Below are 9,031 nucleotides of genomic sequence, written 5' to 3' on the forward strand. Positions count from 1 at the left end.
GAAAAAATAGTCACAAGGGCATCATTTTTCAAGCAAGCTCGTTCAATAAATCAATTGCAGTTTGTTTGCAAATCATGTGACGACCATATCATTCATATCAAAAGGCGCCATTTCCACGGGATGTTACCACGACACGAATGATGAGCTGTTCCATCTGGATCTTTTCCCAAAGACTGAGACTGTATCCCGTGTGAAAAGCGCTTTATAAATGCAAGCTTTTATCCATTGTTAGAATAATTATAATAATAATAATAATCCTTGCCTTTGATTTAGCGTCTCATCACGTCAATGAGATGTCTCAAAGCGCTTCACTTTGAGTGCAGTTGCTCCACTTTACACTGTATCCTGCGAAGCGACATCTCAACGGCGTGATTAGGCACTATATCAAATGCAAGGATTATTGTTACTGTTATTATTATTACAGTTGAAACTTTTGAAAAACATTCGCTCAGAGGGCCTGAGCAGTGCACACATCAAGACTGCAAATACACATAAACTAATAGATAAAAATATTCCACAAATATTTGACCACACAGCAATTATACTCATTTCAAATGCGGGATATAATAATAATATTCCTCGCATTTGACACAGGGTCTTATCACGTCTTCAAGACGTCTCAAAGCGTTTCACTATACTGTAAAGTGCAGTGACTGTGTATTTCGTGGGCAAAACGCACAAAACTGAAGAGAATGAGAGATTGTGACTGGCATCTTAGAGCATTGTTTCAATCAAACTCAATCTCTTTTTCCCTCTGTTCACAGTCCAAGCAACAGGCATTACGACGACTGATATGGCTATTAGCAGCCAAGCTTTCATAATGACTTTGATCACCGATGCCGGATTCATGATGTGTATTTAAATTTTAATGTTATCAATTTTTTAACCGTCTGGCAGAGAGGTAAGATACTTCATGGCTGGTGCATATCCACAGCACCAGTCATTTAGAAATCAGCGCAGGGAATATTTTATCTACAAAAGAGCAGCTTAGGAAAAGAAATTGAAATGTTCACCCTATCAGCATTTTATTCCAAATTTCCCACTCGCTCTTTTTCTTCCCTCGCTGCCCCCGTCTACACTAAATGTCTGGGCTTTTTTTCTTCCTTAAAGAGTGTTTGCGTGAGATAGCCCTGAATGCTGTAAACGGTGTGGACCGACCATACAAAGCACAAACTGGGGGCAGTAAATGAATTCAGATTATTAGCCAGTCAATCTTACAGTCTTAAATGCCTTCACCCAGCTGGCCAGAGTAATAGAAAATCTTTTCAGTTCAAAAGCTTCGGCCGACTAGCAAGCCGAGGCACTCACAAAGAGCATGAAATCCCAATATTAGATTTTAAACATCAAGAGGTGGTTGGGAATATAGATATTAATATTCTATGCATTTCAGAGTCAGGTAGACTGCAGCCCAGGGTTGTGAGGAAAATGAAAGCAGTTTCAGATTCTCATCTCCATTCTCTTTTTTATCCAACTGGATTATGACTCGAGAATTTTTTTTTTTAATTTTCCTTGACCCAAAGGTTGAGTTACGAAGGTGGTCCAACTGGATTTAATCTGCCCCCCCCCCCCCCCCCAGCCACCCCTTTAATAATAATGATAATAATAATAATCCCTACATTTGATGTAGCACCTTATCAAGTCATCGAGATACCTCAAAACACTTCACGGGATATACAGAAAAGTGTGGTGACTCTGCATTTGTAGGCAGTTTATTTACACACAGTGAAGTCCCACAAACAGCCATGAAATGATCAATTTTATTTGGGGGGAGGGGGGGAATTGTCAGCCAGGACACCAGGAGAAAGAAACTCCCTTCCCTTTTCCAATAGCTCTATGGGATCTTTAACATTAACTTGAACAAAGCAGACGGGACCTCAATTTAACATTTCATCTAAAGTACAGCACCACTGATAACCTAACACGCTCCCAGCACAGCACTGGGGAGGGTCAGCCTATACTGTGGGCTCAAAATCCCTACGCGAGGCTTGAACCCATAACCTTCTGACTCACAGGCAAGAGTGTCACCAACTGAGCCAGAATCCCCCAAGAAGGTTTCTACTGTTGTAATATTTGAAAGGTCCTCTGCTCTCATCCACTAGCTCTCATTTCCTTTTCAGATACTGGGCTTTGTGAATGAGTGGCTTGGGAGCTGGAGCTTATGACCGACAAACTAAGGCCACTTCATCATCTGTCAACGAGTCCCATTTGCAACAAGGGATAAAGGTTGAAAAAGAAAGAGTTTGATAAAGTTCAATGACAAACTTTGTTTCTTACAGAGAAAGCTGGTCAGAAAGCGCTCTGTTTAAGGAGTTAGATTGGATTCTCCTCCTAATGTACTTACTTCATGCAGGAGATATGTTTGGATGAAGCCCAGTTGAGTGCGTCAGCTTTCCCAGCCCTGGAGACGGAACATTTTGCAACAGGATGAAGCTTCGTCCAGTCCATACCACTCCAGCCAGCCAAGAAATTACGAGCCTATTCCCAGTGCTGGAAGGCAGGCCTGACTGACAGGTAGCCCAGCCAGATACTCTACCAGGCTGCAGAAGTATTGCACAAACTCTGGAACACTCTCCCTCTGGCCCCTCCGCCTTGTCCCTTCCTTCCCCATCTTCAGGTCGCGCTTGAACTCCTTCCTTTTCGACTGTGCTACGGTCACCTCACCCCTACTCCCAGCACAGGTTCATGCACCGCCACTTTCAAGCGCTGTGGGACGCTACCCTGCTTGAGGAGAGCTATATAAATGCAAGTATTGCTGTTGTTGTTGTTGTTGTTATATTTATTATGTTGTTGTTATATTTATTATCCATTTGTCATTGATAGCTCAGTCTCATAAACTAAACTAAACTCAAACCTATGCCTTTTCCTGCCTTTGCTTCCCATCTTGGCCAAGGTTTTATTGATGATGGATTCACACTGCCCCCCCAGCAAGCCATCGAATTGCAATTTAGCAACATTTACCCTTGAACTTCATTAAGACCCCCATGTACAAAGCCAGATAATTATGGAGATGGAATTTGAGATGATTGAGACCCTACCTGCTCTACCTGGTTTACCTCCAGAGTTTCAAGTTTGAACCTGAATTTGGTTTCACAAAAACATTAAAAGGGATTCAAGTTCTTCTCTCTTCGAAAGGAGTGAAGTACATTAATAATAATAATAGTAATTATAATAATCCTTGCATTTGATATAGTGCCTTATTATGTCGTTGAGAAGTCTCAAAGAGCTCGACAGAATATACTGCAAAGTGGATTGACTGTATACTTTTTGGGGCGAAAATAATTTCATTTCCTGATTGTGTCAGGTTAGAAACAGGACAATTAAAAAAATTAGCATCTTCATGTTTGCGCACTTTGTCACGTCAGACTGAATGATCGGACTCGGTGAATAATACCAAGAAACCACACAATGCAGCCAGTAAAGTGTAGACGGACAGCTAATTTTCTTCTCCCTTAAAAGCTTTATCTATTCAGTCTAGCCTTGTAATGTATGCTTTACCCGTGCCTCCTTCAGGAAGCAAATTATCAAATGGGATCGTCTATGTTGTAGGATTATCCGTTTCCTTGAGAACAAAGGTCTTTATTTGCTCTCATGAAATGAACTGAATTCGTTTTCATCCATCGGACCCGTGAGAGCTAATTACCGAGTGTACCTCCTAAACTCAAACTGCACGTCAAGACCTGTCCCATTCAATTGGAGTTTGTTTGTAATTGGGTGTCCTGCAATTCTTGAAAGCATCTCAATTTTCATCCTACATTAACAACAGCTGCCAAAGTACGTGTTTGGCAACCCAGTAAGTCAAATAAATAATAATAATTCTTGCAATTGACACAGCGCCTTATCACGTCGTCGAGAGGTCTCAAAGCGCTTCGCAGGATATAATGTAAAATGAATTGACCGTGTATTTTGTGGACAAATCGCGACAGCCAATTGCGCACAGCAGTGTCCCACAAACAGTGGTGGATTGAGTGACCAAATTATTATTTTTTTTGAAGGGATTAATACCCCCAGAAAGCGATCTGCCAATCGACCAACAACCGGGTTCCTACGTACTCCTGAGGTAAACAGAGGTGTGTGGAGTAAGGAAACTTGCCTTAACGTTTCTCCTTGCCCCGGAATAGAACCCAGCTCCTCTCACTTGCGAGGCGAGTGCTCTAACCAATACGCTACAAGACTCCACAGAACAAGGACTCTGAACTGCAGAGCCACATTATGCATTACCCAAGGAACAGAACATTCAAACAGTGAAATCTGTAAGATTTCCTCTAATTTGATGTGGTGTACAGCGAGTACTTAGATTACTGCAGTTCCCATGGCTTTTAATCACAAAAAATCGTTAGCAATAATTGCGCACTCTACAGTACTACAAGGGCCTTTCTTTATAAGTGTAACTATCTATTTTCTCATTAGTTTAACTACGTACTATCTTAAACATATTTGTTAACAGTGCTGTCTATGGTATGAAGTAATATTTGACATGTATTCGAAAATCAGCCAAGTGTTTGATAATGCTTTAAGTGCGTGGTGTCATAAAGTAGTCATTGTGCCATGGGGGTGGGGAGGAGGTGCCGTTTGTGAAGCTGCAATAGAGCCTTTACTTATGACATCTGTCTGTCTGTATGTAAAATTTACACATCATCTCACGCTAAGGTCTCTTATTATTATTCACTTACGATTCTGATCTCCTCAACCTCTCTGATCTCTTTCTCTTTCCCTCTCTCTCTCTTTCTCTCTCTCTCTCTCGATCTTGAACTCACCAAACCAGTCCGCAAGCATGGCATTCAGTTCGATCCACAGCTCTCCCTCCCTCACATTTGGTCACATTTCTTCATTTTCTTTATTCTGGTCCAATCTCTCCTCTGAATCCCTCATTCATGCTGTTGTCACCTCCTGACTCAACTTCTCCGACGCACACTTTCCTAGTACCACCATCTGATAAAGCTCTAGCTCATTCAAAGCACTACTGCTTAAATTCTCACCTGCACCAATCCATATCCACCAAAGTCCTCACCAGGCTCCAACAACAACCACAAATTTCATTTGTATAACGCCTTTCAAGTCAGGAGGACATCCCAAGGCGTTCCACTGTTTCTTTGTCTCCCAACGGATCAATTTCAAGGTCTTCAACCTCACCTATTACACATGCTATTTACACATGCTCGACATATGGTTTGCAAACAACACATAATAGACACCTCCCCACGCGCGCACACACACACACGCACACACAGACACACACACACACACAGTTCCTGGAAACTTGTATTCCCATTTAACCCCAGCTCAAATCGCCCTTTACACATCAAAGCTACATTTAAGAAGTGGAGCTTATGGTCCTATCCATAACGACATAATATTTACTTTCGAGAATGTGTGGGCAAAATGGTTGTAAAACCACAAGTGCTGATTCACAGCTGTGCAAATTGAATCGAAAAGAACATGAAATCCAGACTCATCGCTGAACATCCATCTAATCTTCCCGAAGTGAAGGTCAAATCTCTTGTGTGTGTCTCAGATACTAGTTTGGGCTGCATGCGGTGTGAGTGTGGATGGTGCTGACCGCACACAGCTGGTTGTTTGGGAAGCTTGACATGTCTCATTGTAATCTCAAAGGTTGATTCAGGAGGGAGGGATTGCATGGACGGGGTTTTTAAATGGACTTCAGTTGACCTGAATGGCATTTTGTTGGGGATAAGCCTTCGCTTGTCTGCCCAGAGGACAGGTTTATGTTTAAATTATGAATATAACTACTTAGAGTATATTTTTCCAAATATGAAAAAAAATGACAACTAACCAATGACACTGGTCAGACTCTAGATTTCTCTGTGGCCTCGTTCCTGTTGGTAGCTCTGGTTTATATGAAGGTAAATGGTTTTTTTTCCTGGCCAACAAACCCCCAAACGAAACTGGTCACTCACTCCAGCCCAAAGGGGAGAAAACCTCCTTGGACACTTACAAACTGACAGTAAAGCTTGATTATTTAGACCACTTACTTCATACTATGTTGCCTTAACTATAATAATAATAATAATAATAATAATAATAATAATTCTTCCATTTGATACACGTCTTCGACCAATTTTAAAAAAAACAGAGGAATTCGGAATAAGGAAACTTGCCCAACGTTTCTCTAACCATCTTCATTCCAACCCTGCCCACACCCCTCACACTTGGGTCCTGATCCCTGACTGTTCAGTACCCTGGGACATCCTCCTGACACTTTACAAATGTAATTTTGTTGCTGTTGTTACCAAGCAGCCCCTCGACTTCAAGATCCTCACCCTTGTCTTCAAATCCCTCCACTCCTCTGCACCCCCCCTACCTCTCTGACCTCCTCTCTCCTCACAACAATACCCGTTGCCTTCCCTCCTCGGGACTGGCCTCCTCCATGTCCCCCGAGTCCTCCGCTCCACCATCAGCGGCCATGCCTTCAGCCATTACGCCCCGAGGCTCTGGAACTCCCTTCCTCATTCCCTTCATCTCGCTCCCCCTCTTCCTATTTTCAGGTCTCGGCTGAAGACCTTTCTTTTCGACCGCACCTTTGGTCACCTTCCTCCCCCTCCCCCTGACTTGGCCCTGGGATCCGTTACTGTGAAGGGCTCTGAGACGCCATCCGGCGTGGAGGGCGCTATATAAATCCAAGTTGTTGTTGATGCAATGGTCAGAGCTGTATAAAGTACACTAAGTACAGCCTGAGCAGAGCACTATATAACAGTTCTGAAGAAAGGTCATTGTCCTGAAACGTTAACTCATTCTCCTCTCTCCTTGGATGCTGCCTGACCCGCTGTGTATTCCCAGCGTATTCTATGGTTTATACCAGATTTTCAGCAACTGCAAAAGTACTTTGCCTTTGTATTTTTTACTTTATAACGTGAGCAGGTTTGTGTCTGGATCTGAATTCAACTGAGTCGGTAATATAGCCCACCACCTAATAATTCTTATGATGCGCGACTGAGCCATTAAGCACACGTTAATGCACTCTCGGATTAAATATTCAGTAAAATAAACTGGAGCATCCGGCCATTTGAATGGGCCATTGAAACAAGCCACATCCAGAATCTGTGAATGGCCTGAAAGTAGAGACATAGGAAATAAACCGTGTGCTTCCTACCCACTATTCAGACCCCACGATTTCAATGCTTGCGGTTTTTGCCAGCAGATCCAGGGAGATTGTGTTGGCCAGAAACAGACTTGGGTGGACAGCCCTTGGAATGTTCCAGAAAGCCAGCCAGAGTCTTCTGGCAGCGATGATTTTTCAAAGCTCTCAATCATTGCCACTGTGACCGTACCCGCTCCTCTGGAGCTTGTGGAAGAAAACGTGCATTTTTTTTTATAGCACTCGTGGTGTTCAAACATCTCAACCCTGATTACAGTAAAGTACTGTGGCTTTTCTGTTCGGCGAAATGAAGCAGCCATTTTGCACGTAGCAAAGTCCAGTAAACACAGACTGACTGGGCTGAGGTCGAGGAATTTACATGGAATGTTCTGGGGGATTGCTGACCCAGAGATAACGCCAGTCACTTTTCAAAAAGTATGAAATAGTAATAATAATATTAATAATAATACTTGCATTTGATATAGCACCTTATCACGTTGTCGAGACGTCTCAAAGCGCTCGCAGAATATATTGGAAAGTATCATTTTTAAAATAATGAATGGATTCGAACTATTTCCTCTGGTGGGGAAATCCAGAACAAGGGGGCATAGTGTTCAAATTAGAGCTAGGCCATTCAGAAGTGAAATTAGGAGGCAATTTTTCACCTAAAGGGCAGTGGAAATCTGGAACTCTCTCCCCCAATAGGGCTGTGGATGCTGAATCAATACACGTTTCCATACACGAGGTAGATAGATATTTGTTAGGTCAGGGTATTAAGGGACATGGGCAATTGTGGGAGAATGGACTTGAGGTACAGATCAGCCATGATCTTATAAATACACAATACAAATTACATTTATATAGCCTTTCACATTGGGCGGAAGTACCACAATGGCAGAGCAGACTCGAGGGGCTGAATAGCCGATTCCTGTTTCTATGTTTTCTATGTAGTGTCTGTATATTTTGTGGGTGAAACGCAGCAGCCAATTGCGCACAGCAATTGCAGTCGTGTTGAGGTCAGCTCGGTGTAAGCCTTTGGTCAGGGCTGTGCTGATGGCAAACTGTAACATTGCAGCCAAACAGTCGTTACACATATACTTCTGTATTAATTGGGCCAAATGAAGGTAGAGCCGTCCTTGAAGTGACCAAGGGGGAAAAATGTTCAGCTATCCAGTTTGATTTGGCGCAGTGTAATTTGGTTTGGCTTTGCTCAGTACGGGCTTATGGAACTAAGTAATACAACTCTACAGTGTAATCAAAGCACCACTGAACCTGCCGTTTATGCACATCAAACCCATGGGACAGGTTCTGACGTTTACTGTACAATGTGCTTTTATGTACTGCCTACATACGGGCTGTCCACACAAAGTGTTTACAGAAAGCAATGTTTATGCAAAAGCACCACACTAGCCTCAGTATAAATCCTGACCTGTTTGTGTACCGATTAGATTAATAAATGACTTAAAATCTTCACATTACCAATAGGGATTTGGTTATCAAAATATTAATAATTCAGTTCCATTTAGCAAACGTTTAATATAGTGTTTAGTCTCCACTTGACGGTTAGTTTGATGTTATATATTGTTTCCTTAATGGAAAACCAGTTGTTCATTTACTTATTGCATGTCAGCTCTGAAGGGTGCTATATAAATGCAAGTTGTTGTTGTAGCCCCTGTTACACTGCCCTTCCTTGGACTCTTGTACCCATCTGGCCAATTCTCTCAGGAAATAGCTAACGTTACTCATCCTCCATTCAATTCTCTTCTCTTCCCTTCTCAGTTAATACTCTCATTCGAGGTTTTGAACTTTAAGGCTTAAGACAATCTTAGGACTTCAATCATACAATTTCAGGTCGTACAAAGTTATTAGGAAAATTGTTTGATTTGGAAAGCTGGAGGAAACTGGGTCCACAAGCAAACATTCACTCCACTTGACAGG

This window comes from Callorhinchus milii, unplaced genomic scaffold, assembly GCF_018977255.1.
Source record: "Callorhinchus milii isolate IMCB2004 unplaced genomic scaffold, IMCB_Cmil_1.0 Scaffold23, whole genome shotgun sequence".
Taxonomy (NCBI): Eukaryota; Metazoa; Chordata; class Chondrichthyes; order Chimaeriformes; family Callorhinchidae; genus Callorhinchus; species Callorhinchus milii.